This window comes from Thamnophis elegans, chromosome 4 (assembly GCF_009769535.1).
Source record: "Thamnophis elegans isolate rThaEle1 chromosome 4, rThaEle1.pri, whole genome shotgun sequence".
Classification (NCBI taxonomy): Eukaryota; Metazoa; Chordata; class Lepidosauria; order Squamata; family Colubridae; genus Thamnophis; species Thamnophis elegans.
In genome coordinates, this window is record NC_045544.1 from 26,545,396 (window position 1) to 26,564,353 (window position 18,958).

Here is an 18,958-nt window from a genome sequence, read left to right on the forward strand (position 1 = left end):
TAGGGTCTCCTGCTTAAGCAAGGGGCTGGACTAGAAGACCTCCAAGGTTTTTTTCAACTCTATTATTTTATATTCTAAGAATCTTTTTCTGAAGGAAGAAACAGCTCCAAATGCCATTACTTGCAGAATATTAATTCAATACACTGGGAATCTTGGAACAGCCAATCTGTTTCTTTCCATAACATTTTTAAAGTGTGCCTTTTTTGTGGGGTATTTGGGAGGTTGCCTGCAGATAAGGAGTTAGCTTTCCCCCCTCATTTGTTCTGACCAGCACTAAGATATATATTTTGATGGAAAACCTGCACTTAAAAAATGGTATAATCTTTATTCAATATCAAAAACAATGCTGGCTACAATAGCCCTTTTCTACCTAAAACACACTTTACACAACAACTTCAATCTCATTTACAGGCCGATATGTGTGGATTTACTTCTGATCGAACATTTTTTATGACTCCCACAGGGAGGGTAAAGCATAGGATGTCAGCAGCCTGGCCGACTCTCTGATTATAATTTATTTATAACACAATACTGTAACATTTGTAAAATAAATACATGAAAGCATGACCCCTCAAGCACGTTCTATATAATTTTCAAGAAAATCCTTTTTTTGAATTTTGTAGACAACATGTGGTGTATGCTTTATAATGAATGGTGTACAGTGGAAAGTATTTTGGTCTCAGTTACAGGTTGTCATTTTTAAGACAATAAAGTTATTGGCGAACTATTGTTTAACTTTTCTTAGATTTTTCAGTCTTTTTGAGGGGGGGGTGTAAAAAGGCATTTGAAACTCTTCAGTACAATATAGCATCAACAGAAGTTTCATTAAAAACATGCATTTGATTCATATTAAGTGGCACTTTTATCTTAATCATTTCTTTCATATGACATAAACACAACTGCTGCCTTCACATAACACCCTGACCAAGTTAAATAACAATGTAGTAATTTCATTTGCAAAACACATTACAGTTTTTTTTGGGGGGGAGAGGTTGTTAATCTTCCTTAGTTTATTTCTGGATTATCTACTATGCCCACCACACCGATTTTATTCATTTATGTTGGAATAGATTGTGCTAACTGAAATGAAATGGGTTAATTCATTAGGCAGATTATAGTGAGTGACTTGTTTCAAGGAAGCAAAAAATATTTCGGGAATTGGAATGGAAACATCATAGGGGGATCAAGACTTCTACAAAATTGTACTGAAGGCACATCAATGATGTCAGGTGTGGGAAAGCTAAAAAGCACTGAATTGCAGCCAAAGGTTGAATCCTTAGCCTCTTTGCTTGCAGCTCCCAATTCTGAGCAAGAGCTAAGGAATTCATGGGTTTTGATACAGAGCCTGCATTAGTTTTAGGCAGGTTCTTAACACAAACATTTAACGTTATATTTTTCATTACTAAACAATGGACTGCAGTCTGCAAAAATTCATTACATCAACAATGGCAATATTTACTTAGATATTTATATTCCAGACACAATGATTTATACTTCGTTAAGACTGTGGTAGCAAAACCTCCTGATTTCCTCTGGTCTCAGATCTAATTTCTTGACAGGTTAACAATAAGCAAGCAAATAAAGATGTCAACAGATTCTGGGAATTTCCCATTTTTCTTTTTAAATTATTTAAACGGTAATATTATAATACTGGAGTTTCATACCTTGGACTCCTTTAGCTTCTCTCCTGAAGCAATTACTGATAACTCTCTCCCCCTGGCATTAGAAAATAAGAAATTCAAATCTTAAAACTAGGTGAGTCTTGTAAGGGGCAAAAGCATGTTAGCATCCCATTTCTGTGGGGAGGGTTTTTCTGGACAAAGTATTTGATTTTCGACTATGTTTAGTGCCAGACTGCAAAATATATGCATTTTTTTAAAAAAATGGGGGGGGGGGTTTGACGACGACGACGACAGAGAAGACGCTCAAAGTGTGCGTTCCAGTTTTAAAGGGCATTTATTTTTAAAATTTATGTGATGCTGACCTCACTATCCAAAGTGACTCTGGGAGGCTCAAAGGAAAGGGATCAAAGGAAAGGGATTCAGAGCATGAGTGAGATTTGAAGCTTCTGGTAAAATGATAAAGTGCTCCCCCCCCACCCCCAATCTGATTCGTGGCTGTTGAGAAGCACAAATAGACTCAAATATTGAAAGCATGCCCATCTTCTTTAAGGGCCCGACCGGAAATCCTGAAGCGTTTGGAGCTTCTGGAGGATCCCAAAATATTATTCTCGTGAGCCGGGAGGGGAAAATCGAAGCCAAGACAACCGGGCAGCTGTTTTATGGGGAGCGCAACGCAAACTCTTGTCGTCTGAAAACTCAGCTCCTCCTGATTCCCAAGCGACTAGGCGAAACCACTGCCGTTCCAGCCCAAGAGAAGGAGGAGGAAGAGCTGAAGGAGAAGCCGCCGCAACTTCTGTCTAAAACTTCCGTTTCTCTCGATTTAGTGGTTTCTCCTGACGCCAATCAACCAATCCTGCAACATTTCAATCCGCGCCTCGGTTTGAACCACGGAAGGTAGGATCCAGGCAGTTTTCAGAGAAGCCCCCGCCTATAAACATGAAAACCAGAAAAACTACTATCATAGCTTCAGGAATAGCAGTTATGATCTTATTTAGTTTGGGTAATGAAACATCTGCAAGAAAACAACCAAACTCAGAGGCATGCATAAGCGCACCAGCGTGCCTACAGTCCCTGTCCTACTGTCCCCATTTATTTGTACTCATTCCATGTGCTCATGTCCATGTTTATACTTATACCTGTTATCTCGTACATGTTTGACAAAATGAATGAATGAATCCTCATTTCAACACTGAAGTGTCCAATCACACTTGGCAAATAAAGAATTCAATTCCATTCCATTATTGGTACAAGGAAAAGTCTTGGCGCAGCACGTTTATCATTACGGCTTAAGCGTTCAGATGACTTCCTCAGTTGTCTCGGGTGGCATAGGGAAAAATCATAAAGAGATATGGCTGAAAGAAATAAAAGCCGTTGTGTCGGAAGAAGTCGACCTCCGTCATCCAAAGCAGGAGGGAAGTAGGATCCGAGGCAGCCGACTTTCAAGCAGAGCCAAGGTGGCGCAGTGGTTAAATGCAGCACTGCAGGCTACTGCTAGATCAGCAGTTCAGCGGTTCAAATCTCACCGGCTCAGGGTTGACTCAGCCTTCCATCCTTCCGAGGTGGGTAAAATGAGGACCCAGATTGTTGGGGGCAATATGCTGACTCTCTGTAAACCGCTTAGAGAGGGCTGAAAGCCCTATGAAGCGGTATATAAGTCTACTGCTATTGCTATCACCCTGTCAAAGAACCGCGCCAAGGGCAGAATGACGCGTTTGTCCCAACAGCAGCTCTAGTTAGAAAGATGCAGCCCCTCCGACTCTCAGAGCTTCGGGCTCGAGTAAACGGGCCGCTGAAAACGATGCGGGTCATTGATTGGGCCAGCGCCACATTTCTTCTGAGTAAAGGACGAATATCCAAACCAATATCCCGGCCCCTCGCCTGCAGTGAATGGAGCTGGTTGCTTTTGCAATTTCAAGCCAACGCTTAGCCTGTCGGGAATTTTAGGCCTTCTTTCCCCACTGCTGGACTTTTTGGCTTCCATGAACGCTTAAGACAGTTTGAGATCGAAGTCATCCTTTGAGTTACAACAAGGCAAAGTGACTGACACCTTACTCCAGTCTTCCATTCCTGTCGCAACCCTGAATAAGCCCTAACATTTTATATTAAACAAAAAAATAAATAAATGAAACCAAATACATATAAAAGTGAATCCTTAAGGCGGCTTTCCACATTCTATTCCAATGCTGCAGCCTTTGATTTCTGCTGCTGCAACTCTTTGCTCTGCTTATCTCCAGAAAAAAAAGTTTATGTTGGTGGGAAGTAGCCTTATGTTACTGCCAGATTTATTGATGACATTTTTGGCTGCTCCAGTCTGTTAGGAATCTAAGCTATAAAAACACAGTAAAAATAATTACTGCATATCATCAAAGGAAAAAGTGGGAGGAAGAAGAGAAGACAACAATCGCCTAAAAGACAAAATATGATACATGGGATCCCTCATGAGCTGTGATTTATGCTTAGTGATAGAGCCAGTTTTTACAATTGAGAGGGCCAAAGTGGGAGAAAATGATCTTAGAATGGTGTTCCGGAGGACAAGTGCTATGACAGAGAAGGTCAACTTCCTGGGTCCCACTAGGACTAGGTAACATGGTTCAATCGATAAGATCTGAGGTATGCTGACTCCGTCAGATTGTGAAAGGTAGGTAGAAACTGTGGGATATAGGCAGATGAATATAGATTAATATAGTACTTGCAAGTATAGCCTTTATTGTCATTGTACACCATATATACAACAAAGTTGGTTAGTCTCAGAGTATCTCCCCCTTCTCATATCCCCAACTTAAACAATGTGTAACATGAATTTGAAACTTGCCAGTCCTATGGCAAATCAGAATATTCATAAAAGCCCCAAGAGTTTTGATGAGGATTTCATTTAGACATGGATTTTACTCTTTGTACACTTTCTGTCAATGCACTTTGAGCCACAGTGCTAAATAGGGATGTCTGAACCTGCTGACTAACAAAATTGAGGGGTGTGTATGATTGGCCAAAATCATTACAGCTGGCTTCAATACTAAAGGTGGACTAGAACCTGAATCTCTCCATTCAGCATCCAGTATCTTTTCTCTTCCTCTCTTCTGCAGCATCTTATTAACCAAATAGGGATTATTTCAGGCACTTTGGAGGATACCGGGGCTCGCTCCTTCCTTCCTTCCTTCCTTCCTTCCTTCCTTCCTTCCTTCCTTCCTTCCTTCCTTCCTTCCTTCCTTCCTTCCCTGCCTGTACAGAAGTGGAAGATGGTGTGTGTGTGATGTGCTGTGGTCCATGGGATTGCAAAGGATCAGTAACTGAATTACAATGTTTTGTAAGACACTGAGTTTCCTGGAGAGAGGCAAGATGAAAAAAGTTAAGCCAGTGATTCCCAGAGATCATGGAGTCAACAAAAGTCTAAAAGTAGCTTGTCAGATTGCAGACAGTGAGCATTTTATTGGAAAAAAAAAGTGGAAGTCATTAAGAGTTACTTACAAACGCAAACAACGTTCCAGATTTAATATTTTTGATAAAATACTTATCAAAATCATAGAGCAGTTTCAAAGTGAAATTTTCTTATATATTTTCCAGGTAGCATAAATTCTCATTGCAAGATGCATAGAAGAGCACAGAAGAAGAACATGACAAGTGCTTTGCTCTATAAGCTCTGATTACCCACAGTTCAATTCTGCTGAAGCTAATTAGAGATGGTCTTCCAAAAATATCCTAGATGGAACATGTGTGGGAGCCACTTGGAACTCTTCAGTGGAAAAAGGCACTCATACTAGTATGAGAAATTACAGCCAGTTAACCTAGTTAAATGGGATTCATATGCTATTTTCATGCGGGGTTAATGATAGTGGAGAATATGTGCACCTTAGAACTGAAATGTTCAGATCTTAGCATTGGCTTGGTTTTTTTTTCTTCCTGCAAACATTTCATTATCAGACTCGGTAACCTTGTCAATTCTGAAAGGGGATGCAAGGGGAGGAGGGTTTGCTGGTGTTTAAGCTGTGGCAATGATGACATTATCAATTTTAGTAATGAAATGTTTACAAGGGAAAAAAAACAAGCTCTGTGAATATCGAGATCTCAACAGTCATGTATGTATGTTAATCAGGGGAAAATTCATATGTGCAGCAGATTTGAGCACTCCCACTTAGGGACAGCTTTTGTGAATTTCAATAAGAAAAAAGGCCCTTATTAATAATATCCAGATTTATATCCTAAATCCAGTTGATTCTGGATCTTAAAGATTACCATTTTTGTAAGTGATGAGAAGCTGCAGCTTCCAGCTTCGTGAAGTTCCCTGATGAATTAAGAGTTCCAGTAACCATTAGCAATGGGGATTATTTTTAAATAATGTTTGCAACCCCACTTTTTTTAAATGCAGGATAAATATTGCCTTGGGGCTAGAGGATAATTGTGATGTTCAGCTGGACAGAGCTGGGACACTTGTAGGCAGAGAGACAAAAACTGATTTGGTTTTTTTAATAGCAAATGTATTACAAAATACATTAATTCTTTTCCATTTGTACAATAAGTAAAAACAAGATTAGAAACACAAAACCACAGCATGCGAAAGACCATTTTCTTCCTATTAATATTATCTATTTGTAAAATGAAATTTTATAATATGGAAGAACAAAGACAATTCAGTCACTTTATTAGGTAAGAGGAAAGTCAGTTTCCACATTCATTTAGAAAAAAACCAGTGCCTGCTAAATTGTTATTTTAATATAAATTAGTTTCTGAAACCCTGCTGAAGCACTTGGCATTCCAAACCTTTGGGTGTGAAGTCACAGAAGTTTAATGTTATTAATATTTACTTATGCTGGAATGAAAAATAATGAACATGACATTCTTAATAATTTAGTAGGAAACATGCCCCTGTGAAAGAAATTTGAGGTGTTTTTAATCAAAGATGGTTAATGCTGAAGTTGAAACTGGGAAACACAAGAGTTAAGCATAGGCAGAAGAAAAAAATCTGAAAAGTCTCTTAGAAACCTGGAATTGATGGAACAATTTTTGAATGTGAATTAAATCCAACAGCTGTTTTAGGGCAAGAAACAGCAATGGTCAAAGAGAGTTCTGAATTCTTCTACTTCCAGAAGAAAATAAAAATAGCATTAAGGTTGATGTCAAACATGAGTCAGAACAATTTCTGTGCTATCACCTGGAGGTAAACATGAATATGTCAAAATCAGGTTGAACTGCATTTGAGTTCACTGAACCATACCAAATAAATTTTAGCAGCAGCAAAATGCTTTCAGGTATGTTCAAAATCAATCCAGTGAAACATTCTTCCTTGTACCATCCTGGATTTTGTATTATGTATTTGTTCTTTGCAAAAATTGCAGAAATAAGGGTCTTGCCAATAGGATGACATAAGAAAGGAATTATATTAACGTTATGAAAATATGTAATTATTCATTTTCAAATGAGTATACTGCTGGGGGGAGTTTGATAGATAGCCCTACATTCTTGGTGGGGATTATTAATTCTATTCAATATGTTCTATACTTGATGCAATATGTCATATATTATATGCTAGGGGAAAAGAAACCCTGATTGCATGTATTTGGTATTCTACTACTACTACTACTACACCCAACAGTTAATATGGAGAGTGCCACAGGGTTTGTTGCTATCTCCTCTGCAATTTAACATCAAGATGAGGCTGCTGGATGAGCTCATCCATTGCCATGGGGTGAGGTATCAACAGTATGCTGATGATATCCAATTATACATCTCTGCCCCGGTGAATTAAAAGATGTCTGGAACATCTTATCTCAGTACCTGGAGGCTATGAGAGTCTGAATGGGGATCAACAGGCGAACACTGGCAAAACTCAATGGCTTTGTGTTTTGGAGCCTATTGGTTCTAGTACCGTGCCACCATTGGTACTGAATGAGATTGCACTGTCCTAAACAGATCTGGTGTGTGATCTGGGGGTTCTCCAGGACCCACAACTTCTGTTAGAAGAGCAGGGGTCAATCATGGCTAGAAGGGCCTTGCCATTGCTTCATGTTCTATGCCAGGTGCGTCTCTTCCTGGATTAGGGGTGGGGGGATTTGCTCACAATCACTCATGTCTTGATGACCTCAAGATTAAATTACTGTAATGTGCTCTACATGGGGCTGCCATTGAAGAGTAATTCAAAGCTTAAACTTATGCAGAATTCGGTGGTGTGGGCAGTTATATGTGTTCCCAGTATAGTACATGTCACACTCTGGTCTGAAAGTTGCATTAACTGCCAGCTATTGTGGCAGCCAGTGGAGCTGGTAGCAAAGTTGGACAGTTAGGAGGTTGGGGAGGAACATGGGCCAGTCCTGGGGGCTGAGGGAAGCTGAGGGCTCTGCATCGGAGGCAGAGAAGGATATAGACAGCAGTGAGGCAGAGGAACAGCTCGTACCTGTTCCTTGTGTGCGCATGTGCAAAACTCCCAGAAGGCAAGAACAACCGACTTGGGAGTAAAGCCACAACTTGGAGGTGATTGGTCCCTCCCATAAGAAACAAAAGAGGAGCGAATGGGAAGGGGTTGTTGCAGGAAACAATTCGTTCATTCAGTTGTTTCAAAAGTTGAAAGTTCTGCTGGTGATTATAAGAGACTCTGTGCCAAATGTTGCTTTGTCCTCCGTTTGGAAACTAATTATCTGTCAGCTCTCTGAGTGAGATAAGGTTCGTGTTGATAAATATTCCTCTGAAAGACTGCTTGCCAAGCCTTTCTGACTGTGAATGAAAGGAATTCACAGTTGTGTAAATAAAAAAGGTTTTGATAAAACTATGACTAGGGCACAGTTGGGATGAATAAAGGACCAAGACTTTGCTTCATGCTTTTTAAAGAATCCTAGGTTAGAACACCTGCTTGCTTTACTGCCTGTTAGAAGAAAGATAAAAGGGTTATACCGATGTTTGAATTACTGTATATTGTCATCTGGATCATAAAAAATAGAAAGACTCCAGTTATCAAAATGTAATGTATTAGCATCTTTCACTGCTAATATGTAGACTTTTCCTAAAATACTTTCTGCACATTTTATCTCATATGCCTTATTTAACATTTCTGTTCTTGCTTGCTCAGAACACTTCATTGCAAAAGTCACATTGAAATGGAATACATTTTTCTCTCCAATCCTTTATTTCATCTCAACTATGCCCTAGCCACAGTTTTATCCATCTTCTTTATGTTTGTGCACATGTGTGTGTGTGTGTGTGTGTGTGTGTGTGTGTGATAACTAGTTGTTAAATTCTTGTTCAATCATTTTTAAAGCTCAAATCCTTCCCATCAAATGGAATACAGCTTTCAAATCTAAAATAATCAATGGTGATTTGGATCCAACATGACAATCTTTTCTATACCTGTTGGATGTTCTTTAAGGAAGTCGTTCTTTTTCCTGGACTTGCATAATTGTTATATAGGCATAGGACAATATTCAAACAATGTAAATCAGCTGAATTGATATAGCATGAATACTTTGTAATTACTACTTTCTTCTCTTCCTCCAATGGGAAAGCAAGCGCAACAGCACCACCATAAATGATTTAAAAACAACTGATGAAGAAATTTTTAAAAAATGAGAAGAGAACTGAGAAATTGCTAGGAAGATTTTGGCATAATGTTATACCATAATGATCTAAAGAAACACAGTGAAATCAGTGGAGATGAATAAGGAAATGACAAATCCTACATGAGCTGGTCTGGGCAGCCTGAAGCCCCAAGGTGGACACAGATTACTTTATTGGGGTCCGCAGTCTCCCTTTGTCTACGGAGTTTCTCAATCATCCAGTTCATGGTTGTCCCAAAAGTACTTTTCTAAAAGGCAACAGGACTGTTTTGGTCCCCCCCCCCCCCCGAAAATGTGTTGCTTCTCATCCAAGGAGCTTCTTCAATTCTGAAGAAGTTTCTTGGATGAGAAGCAAAACGTTTTCAAGGGGGAAAACACACAAAAATGTCCAGTTGCCTTTTGGAAAAGCATCTTTAGGATAATATCCCCCTTGGATTATAATGACTGAAAACTGGAGACATGACTTTGTACAAACATAATCTTAACAAAGAACTGAAGGGGGATCTCAGAAGAACCCTCCCACCCAAACCCAGGAAAACAAATCTTGGATCTGTTCATTTGTATCATTAGCCCTCCTCCCTCCCAAATGTTAAGATGGCCTTCAGCTGTTATGAGATTGTTCCGTACACCTGAGCTCAGATACTTTGACATCAACTAGGAGAGACCTGCTGAATTCAGCATCTGTCTCTTAGCACATACTTTCTGAAGTGTTTCATGCTGGAATGAACAAAGGAGAGGTTTGTCACAACAAGGTCACACCTTTGTTGAGTAACTGCAAGGTTAAGTAAACAAATTGAAAATAAGAATTTAACATGCTGGAATCAACCTCTTAGCTGGATATGGGGCATTTAATTCAATATTTATCACATCAAGGCATCTGAACAACTGTTTGATTATTGTAAATTTATGTCTTAAATGCTGCTGGCATTTTCTTATTGAAAGCTACAGAAATACCCAGTTTTCATCCACCTCAAGGCCTTGAATCAATTGGTTCTTGGCTCCTTTTCTTTTCTAAGCCTTTTGCTACCTTCTTTGTCTTTTTTGAAAAAAAAATGCATGTCATGTCTGTTTAATTCTCTTCTAAATAAAATAATATTATCTGATGCGAATTTCTTGGTTGTTAAAAGGATATTCACTTGCATAATATAAAAATGGAATGGCTTTTGTGCTTTTGAATAGGATGGGGACACTTCTTATTTAACACTCACAAGAGAGAAATATACCCCTTGATCTTTGCCTTGTTATGTACCTTCATAAATTCATTCATTTTAGAACATCTATATTTTCCCTCCAGGAGGCTCAAGAAAGACATATACTATAGTTAATACCAGATAAATTAGTGTGTAACAGACTGCCTGGCCCAAGATTACCTGGATAATGGAGCTTTATTGCTGGAAGGAGATTTAATCTGGATCTCTTCAGTTAAAGCCAACACCAACATACTTCATGGGTTCATATCTAACATTTTATCTGCCTGCCTATCTATCTATTTTTTTAAGAGAGAAGATGAGAGAGATTGAGAGAGAGAGAGCTGTTTTCAGGTTGTTTTAATTTACATGCTTCCACCATTTAGTGATCTCACTAATATCAGCAACCCTGTGCAGAGCAGTTCTGCAGATTAACTTTGGCATCTACACACAATAAACTTCATCGACCACAGGCTCAAAACTCTCTTATGATGCTCAATAACCTACCGGTCTCTAATCCTACCTCCTCTTCACCCCATCACACAATCAGTCTCTTCCAAACCTTCTCAGAAACCTTCATTTGTTCTCCATGCCATAGCCTAAGGTCCTTCAGTACTCCACTGCTCTCTTTTGAGGTGTGCAATCTAAAAAGTATTTTACAGTTGATGCTTGAGTGTTTGTTATGTTTAGATCAATTATATCAGCTCTACTGCAGCTTCCACATCACTTTCCATATTGCTCCAGGAAGAGAAGACTTCAATGGCAGCTGCTCCCTTTTCTTCCATGTTACTGACCTCTGTCACATTTACATATTAAATGTGGCTTTCCAAAATTAGTGCCTTTGCTGCCATGGAATTATAGAATTATAGTTGATGTTTCCACAAGTCAAGAAATTAGAGATTAAATGCCAATGCAAGGATTGATATAAATATGTAATCTGTGTAGCTATGGAGTCATATTTTATCCATAAGGTGCAAAATGCACAGCCAAGTTCTAACTAGTATGGGATTCTGGAAGCATTTTATCCTTGTGTTGAGAGACCAGCATTAGTTGCCACTGTTTTTATAGATAATTTACATTGTCTATCTTGACTATCCAAGACTAACTATGATTTAATGATTGAAGTAAGTGTTCATAAAGGACTAAGCTTCCATTTGCTCTTTTATGGCAATGTCACATACATTTCAGAAAATACTGTGGTGGGATTAATATTAATAAACAATACAGTTGTAATGGCTGAAATGAGAGGAGAGCTTATTTAGAGGAAACTTTCATCTGACCTTTTAAACATGACAGAGAGTAGATTCAGTTCCACATTTCACATAAACTTTTCAGATCCAAAGAAACAATTTCTGCTTCTCAACAAAGTACCTGACTCTTTCCTAGCTGAAAAGACACTGCTTATCAACAACAACAATAGTCATTGAGGAAACTGGCAGGGGAAGTCACCGCTCTGGTAAATCACTCCTGCCAGGCCTTCTAGTCCTATCACAACTCATGTGATACCTACATTTGGCTCCAAGCCTTTCCCCAGGCTCTCTTGATACACATATAGCCTGTGCTAATCCCCCAGGCTAGGGCCACCCTCACCCCCTCTCCAGCTCCCCAGTACTACTTACCTGGGGCTCCTGTGTTTTCCACTTAATGACCACTGAATTTTAGTGTTACAATGGCAAGAAGGACTGCTAAGGTTGCTGTTGCTCAGGGATATGGTCATGAGAAGTTGTGCTTTATGACTGCATTGCTTAGGGATGGTAATCCCTATCTCAATTGCCATTGTAACCTGAAGATTATTATAACACAAATCTAAAAAGGAAATTGCATTGGGTAACTGGGTGATACTTGTCTAATCTGATTATTGTCCTCCTCTTGTTAACAAGAGACAGTGCATTGCCTTAATAAAATGGCTCTTACATGTATCCACTTTTCCTTATATGGTCCTAATATCCCAATAGCAAATCTGAACTCTAGAATTTCCCACTCCACAATTTAAAAATCTTACAAAAGATCTTTCCTTTCTGTTTAGGTGTTTTCGGCTAGCTCTCCCAAAGTGTAGGACTGTGAAAAGAAAACAACAACAACAACCCCCGACTAGCTGATTGAAAAGGGAATCAAAATGTAGAATTCTTTAAGTTTATAAAATGAAAAAAACAAACAAACCCTTCTGAGATCTCTTCACTTTATTTATAATCTGTCTTGTATTCTCCTCTCTATAAATCTTGCAGTACTGACTTCATCATTCTACTTTGCTTAGAAGCAAACATAATTAAATAAAAGTGTGCATGAGTCAATTTTTGATTTATTTTTTTAAATATCTGTTATGATGAATTATTTTGGGCCAGTAATCTAGCTGAATGTTAATATTGTTCCTTATGCCTTTGAGCTCTCCCACTATCCCATTTTACCTTTTGAACATTCTTTATTCAGCACTTGCTTTTGGAAGGTACTTTCCATGGAGAAATCTGTTTGGGACTGCAACTGATTAAATTAACACCTGAGTCCTATAGCCGGCAGCAGGTCCTTGTAGGGTACAACTCACACCAGCTGTAAAGGGCAGGTAAACCTGCTTCCTCGGGGGAAAAAAAGGCATGCAAATAAGGAACACTTCACAGTCTGGCAAAGATGAACTACCATTCACTTGTAAATGAATGTTCATGTTTGATGTTGGGATAAATTCCAGTTTTCATTAAAGACTTAATTACAATTAATACAATTACCACCTTTACTTTTCATAATTTCCTGCTTTCATAACATCAGACATTTTGGTTCATCTTTTGAATGAAGTCTGAGTGGTGGAGGCAGGGTGGAGATATATTCCCATCCAATGAGCTTTGGTGCTGATCACTATTACTCCAACCCTCTCTTGATTCTCAACCATATGTGACTAATAAAAATAAAATAAACTTTCAGTATGTTGAGGGGAGGAGTAGGAAGGGGTTATTTTAAAAAGTCTCCCAAATCATAATTTATTTGCAATCCCCCTGTTTATAGCTAGGGATAATAAATTATTGTAAAATATGTTATCGGATCCCCTTCTAAGACATTATTCAGACCTGCAGAAGCTACCCCAGATAGTTATTTTTTGCAATTTTCTAAGATATGTTTGTTACAAAGATAACAAACAGAACACCAATAAAGGATTTTACCAGAAACTTATAGTGAAGAAAATGTATATTTGATTATCCATGTAATAACAGCAGCTAGGATTGTATTTGCACAAAACTGGAAAAGTTAAGAGATTCCTACAGAGAAGCATGTGAGCATATTAAAATTTGTAGAAATGAACAGATTAACACTGGCAATTAAAGAGACAGAACAAACTGATTATACTATATGGGAATCATTTTATTGATGGTTAGAGAATAAATATAAGAATTAGAAGTAAAAATAGAGGTGTAAAATATAGAAAATGTATCAATAGAGTTAACATAGCCAATAGCGTTAAATAAATCAAGAAGAGGACTGTTATAGTATTAGACATTTACAATATTGGTATTAATCTGGAATAGATTAATAATGAATATAATTGTAAATTTTTGTTGTTATTGCCCAAAATATTTGAACTCAGATGATACACTGTTTAATGGAAGATGGATAGTTTATATTAAAATAAAATATTTTTTTTAAAAAAGAACACCAATAAATCTTAACTCATCCTTAACAGAAGTGATGCCCGATACCTTCCTCTTGGATAGGGCTGGGACAGTAGTTTTGCAACCTCGAAAAATGTCTGAACGGTAGAAAGAGAAGAAATGAAGAGCATGAATAAACCCCCTCCTGGGTTGTTTATTCACCTGATCTCTTGAAAAAGTGATGATAATTGCAGGACCCATATTTAGCTGTGTGATTTACCTTTGCAAGAGTTATTCTTGAAACCTACAAGAAAAGGGACCTGCTTTTTCAAGCAGACCACTTTGTCCCATTTCCTACGTTTATGGTTTAGTGGGCCAGCACTGAATACAGAGCGTGGGAAACCACCGTCTGGATATGCCCTAGAGCAGCAATAAAGAAACTATCCTCCATCTGCTTGTCTGCACTTCCCTCTTGATGTTTCTTCTTCACCACTGACTGATTTCTTCTATTAGAAAGCCTAATTGTATTTTTTCTCAATTGTTTTATATGTTAGCATAGCACTATTCAAATAGTCTTGCTTCTTATGTCCAGGCTCCTTTACTTTTCCTTAGAGCCCACTTAAAGGCAGGACTGACATAGGTATTGTTGTACAATATCATTGTTCCCATACTTAGTGTAAAATCCAGACTGATTGAATGGATTGTGCCCAAAATGTATAGATTCTATATTCCCCGCTTACTCTTCCTTTTTCTTTTAACTACCAAGCATTTGTGCATAAAACTATACATTTGGCTAAGGTAGACTGAGAGGCCAAAATAAAATCCTGCAAGAAAATGGCAAGTGTAATTATCAATAGTGCATGTCATTTGTATCAATGACAATTTTCCTGGTACATGTCAGCCAATGTATCTGTCTATCCCTTTTTTTTGAACAATTACAAATCCTGTAGGAAAAATATTTCTAGAAAACTAAGAAGGAAGAAAAGATAGTATGACATGTGACCCAGGAATTTATGTTCTTCTTACCTATAGACTCACCCCTTTTTGATGTAACAGAAAGGAAAATCTTTTATGAAGAAGACTAATGGAGAGAGATAGAAACTGAATACCTGAAATAAATCACACTGAAAAACTACATGATTCTGTGATTACATCTTTTTAAAATAAAAGCAGTTTTGCCCCAATGTATTGTAGCATTTTCTTTATTAACAACTCACTATCCACATTATTCTAAAAACAGAGCATTTTTAATTTATTGATGAGATCCTCTTCTGGGAAAAAATAACAGGTTACTTGGAATTGTTCTTACTAAATCAGGTACTATAGTGACATGCTCCATTCCACTTTTGCTTGTATTCAAGATCAGAATAACAGAGTTGGAACTGGCCTTAGAGATCTTCTAGTCCAACCCCCCCACACGCAGGAGACCCCAGACCCATGATGGTGAACCTATAGCACACATGCCAGAGGTGGCACACAGAGCCTTCTCTGCTGGCACATGCGCCATCGCCCCAGGTCAGATCTCTGCTGTGTTTCTTATGTGAGCTTCTGTTTCCCTGCAAACAACAAAACAGAAGCTCATGAAAGAAAATGATCTTACCTCTTGCCACACTGCCAGTGTTGGGATGCCCTGCCTCCTGCCAGCTAGCTGGTCTTTGGGTCTCTGCTTTGCATGGCACGTTTGCGCATCTCCATGCATATGAGCATTCACGCACACACCTTTCAGTTTGGGCATGCATGCTCGCATAGTTTGGGCACTCGCTGTCTAAAAGGTTTGTCATCACTGCTCTATACAATTTCAGACAAATGGTAGTCCAATCTCTTCTTATTATAATTTTAGAAAAGAGACTTGGAGAGGATGGGGAAGCAGAGATGAGTAATATGGGGCCATGGTTTTTTTAAATTTCTTCCTAAAGATAGAATTGATCTTATCTCCCTACTGAAAAAAAGTTGTACTAATTAAGGAAAAAAAACCCCATTCTTTTACTGCAAGCAAAAAGCCTATTTTTGTGAGGAAACTTTCAATATTTGCATATTTATAATAATATTGAAAACAGATAGCTTTTTTTTAACAACACAGCTGAAAAACAACATACAGTAGGTAATGATGGCAGAAATCACATTTAAAATAAATGAAGAGATTTTTTTTGTAAAAAAAAATTGTAACTCTCCAATTTATAAGTAATTATAGCCGTGAAAGAACCTTCCTGGTATGCTTAATGACCATCTTTTGTCCTAGCATGAGAAGTCGAGGTGTTTTCATTCAAGTCTTTGTTCTCATCAGCTTATTCCTGGCTGGTTGGAAAAGATAGAGGCAGCTGTTTTTATGACATGCCACATAGCCCTTCTTCAAGCCCCCAACATATTCTTGTGAAAACCAGCTGAGTGTATTCCGAGTCTCTTGAACCAGTCCAGACAAAGATATATGTGGGTCAAATCAATAGAAAACTGTCTGTATAAAATGGGAAATATACTTCTGAAAGTTATTATTTTTTTAAATCCCCAAACTTGGCAAAGAATACCTATCACTGTCTTACTACTTGGGATGTTAATACTCTAAATGAGGACAATGATGTGCAAATATATCTTTTTAGCTTCATCAGTAATTTTAAATTTATTGGTCACAACTGGAATAAAAACATGTTTCCTTATAAAATGAAGGCAACAAATAAGCAATACAGTAATCTAGTTTGGATATTCTCTAAGTGGATACTGTCTGAATGCTTGGTCCTGTCTACTAAGAAAAGCATTCAACCTCAGGGGGACATTTATTGATGCACAACAAAGGATTACATATTTCAATTTATTTCTAGTCCTTGAAGGGTCAAACCTAGTTTGAGATTTAGTTGGGGAATGACAAAGAAATACCAAACTCTGTAGGCTAAATTGGGAAAGCAGAAAAAGAATCTGGAAGAGATCAGTAACAAACAAGAAAGATGTGAATGTGAGTCAAATTCTTTAGGTGTGAACATATCCCACTCTTAAGAACTCTTTTCTTCATTTCCAAATGAAAGGAATTTCTAACAGAATATTAATTTGTTGATGTTTAAAAATTTGTTGATGCCAAAAAGAGAGAGGCCAAAATAAAAGAAAAATGCTGGATAGCTGGCCCATATCTAGCAGTGTCCCTCTGATGTATATATAATCCTGTTTGCAAACTCAACTTTTATCTCTGAAGCAATTTAATATTTTAATCCAATTTCAACATGAAAAAGCAGGAATATTCTTTAATAACCAAAACAATCTGTTGTGATCATGTTTAGGTTTGCTAGTAGTTTAGTTTTATTTATAAATACAACTTTGATGTAGTGTCTCTGTTTGCATAATGTGTTTAATGGATCAAATGAAAGATATTAAGGTACTCTGTGTATAACACAATAAATTCAAACTAACCTAGCAGGAGATACTTTAGCCTGGAACAGATCTAAAGCTGATTTCCCCAAGTCAACTGTTCATGCAGAGAACACTTAAGTATCCTTTCCTGTTTCTACAAAAAAAAGGGCAACATTATAGAAAAGTCGCTGAAAAAGAGGGCTTGAAGGCTCCTTTTCATTTTTCATCTGCTATGGCCAAACCAGGGAAGGGATGGAGAAGAGGAAGTCCCCATGCCAGTTCTGTCCATGGTGATGCCAACCTTAATTGTACTATTTTTTTTTAAACATGTTTTTCTGTTCATAAAGAAAAGACATGACAGCTTTCTGCCTTTCAGGACTTAGTAAACTGCTACTTTATCATTGATGGGTCTTGGCAACCATGTGCTGCTACCACAAGGAAGTGGGGTTACAACAAGAGGGAGCAACAAGAGAAGGCCAGATTGTTTCTGAAAAAAAACTTTTTCAGGAACGTTCATGCTAAGAAGCACATGGTTTGTAACAAATTGATAGCAGTGGCCATCCCCTGGAACCTGTTTCCTTTAATGCATTCTAGTTCAGGGGTCACCAACCTTTCGGACTTCAGGGACCACTAAATTCATAATTTTAAATCCCACGAACCACTAATATGATCTGCCTAATGACCAGCTGGGTGGGCATGGCTAGGTGGTCATGTGACTGGGTGGATGTGGCCAACTGGATGTCACTCACATTGAGGGGCACCTTGCTGGCCTCTACTCGCTCCTCCCCTCCCAGCCACTCCTTGCCTGCACACTCGGGCTCATTAGGGCCCCAACAGGAAGCAGTTGTTGGAGCTAAGCAGCCACCACAAGAAAGAGTTGGCAAAACAGCTCAGTTCAAATTGGATCTGACTGAGTAGGAGGCTCAGCAGAAGCACCTCACTGAGAACTATGAGCATAGGCTTTCCAAGCAGAGGGAAGACTTATGGGAGTGCAAGGCCAGGTACCGGTGCATGGAAGCTAGCGGCCTGAGTTGGTCAGCTCCAAGCCATGATGCAGTCCCACTGGAACAAGGCCTTTGCCACCAGCACTTTCCTCCAGCCTTCGCCCAAAGCCCTGCACCAAGAGTTTGAAGCAGACTCCAAGTCAGAATTTCTTACCCCTCTCGGACCCACACAAAAAGATCCCAAATGGGGAGACTGTCTGCAACAACAACACAAAATTCATTGCACGTATCCAGCCCAGGGGCCATAATTTGAATACCCCTGATTTAGTACAATATAAAAAATGCAAAGAAGTTTTCTGTGGACCACCAAAATTTTCTTGTAGACCAACAGTGGTCTACGGACCACCAGTTGGTGACTGCTGTTCTACTTAATTTCAAATCTATATTGTCATAAACCAGTTTGCTCATTTCCTCTGAATAGGAGAGATTTGGTTTAGCTGCTATTTGAGCAGCTCTGTGGAGTACACTATATTCCTTAGTACCGTAGTTGATCACCAAAAAAGAAAGTGTATTTGCCTCACTTGTTAGCCATTAATTATAATTGATTGTCATAAGAAAGCCACATCAAGCCCAATAACTTTCCAAAAGGCTATTAAAATATTATGTATCTTAAAAAGGCTGAAATAATTTGATGTCTTCCATTGATTTCAAAGAAAACATTCACTCTTAACGGAATACAAGAGATGGAAAAAGAGAACATGT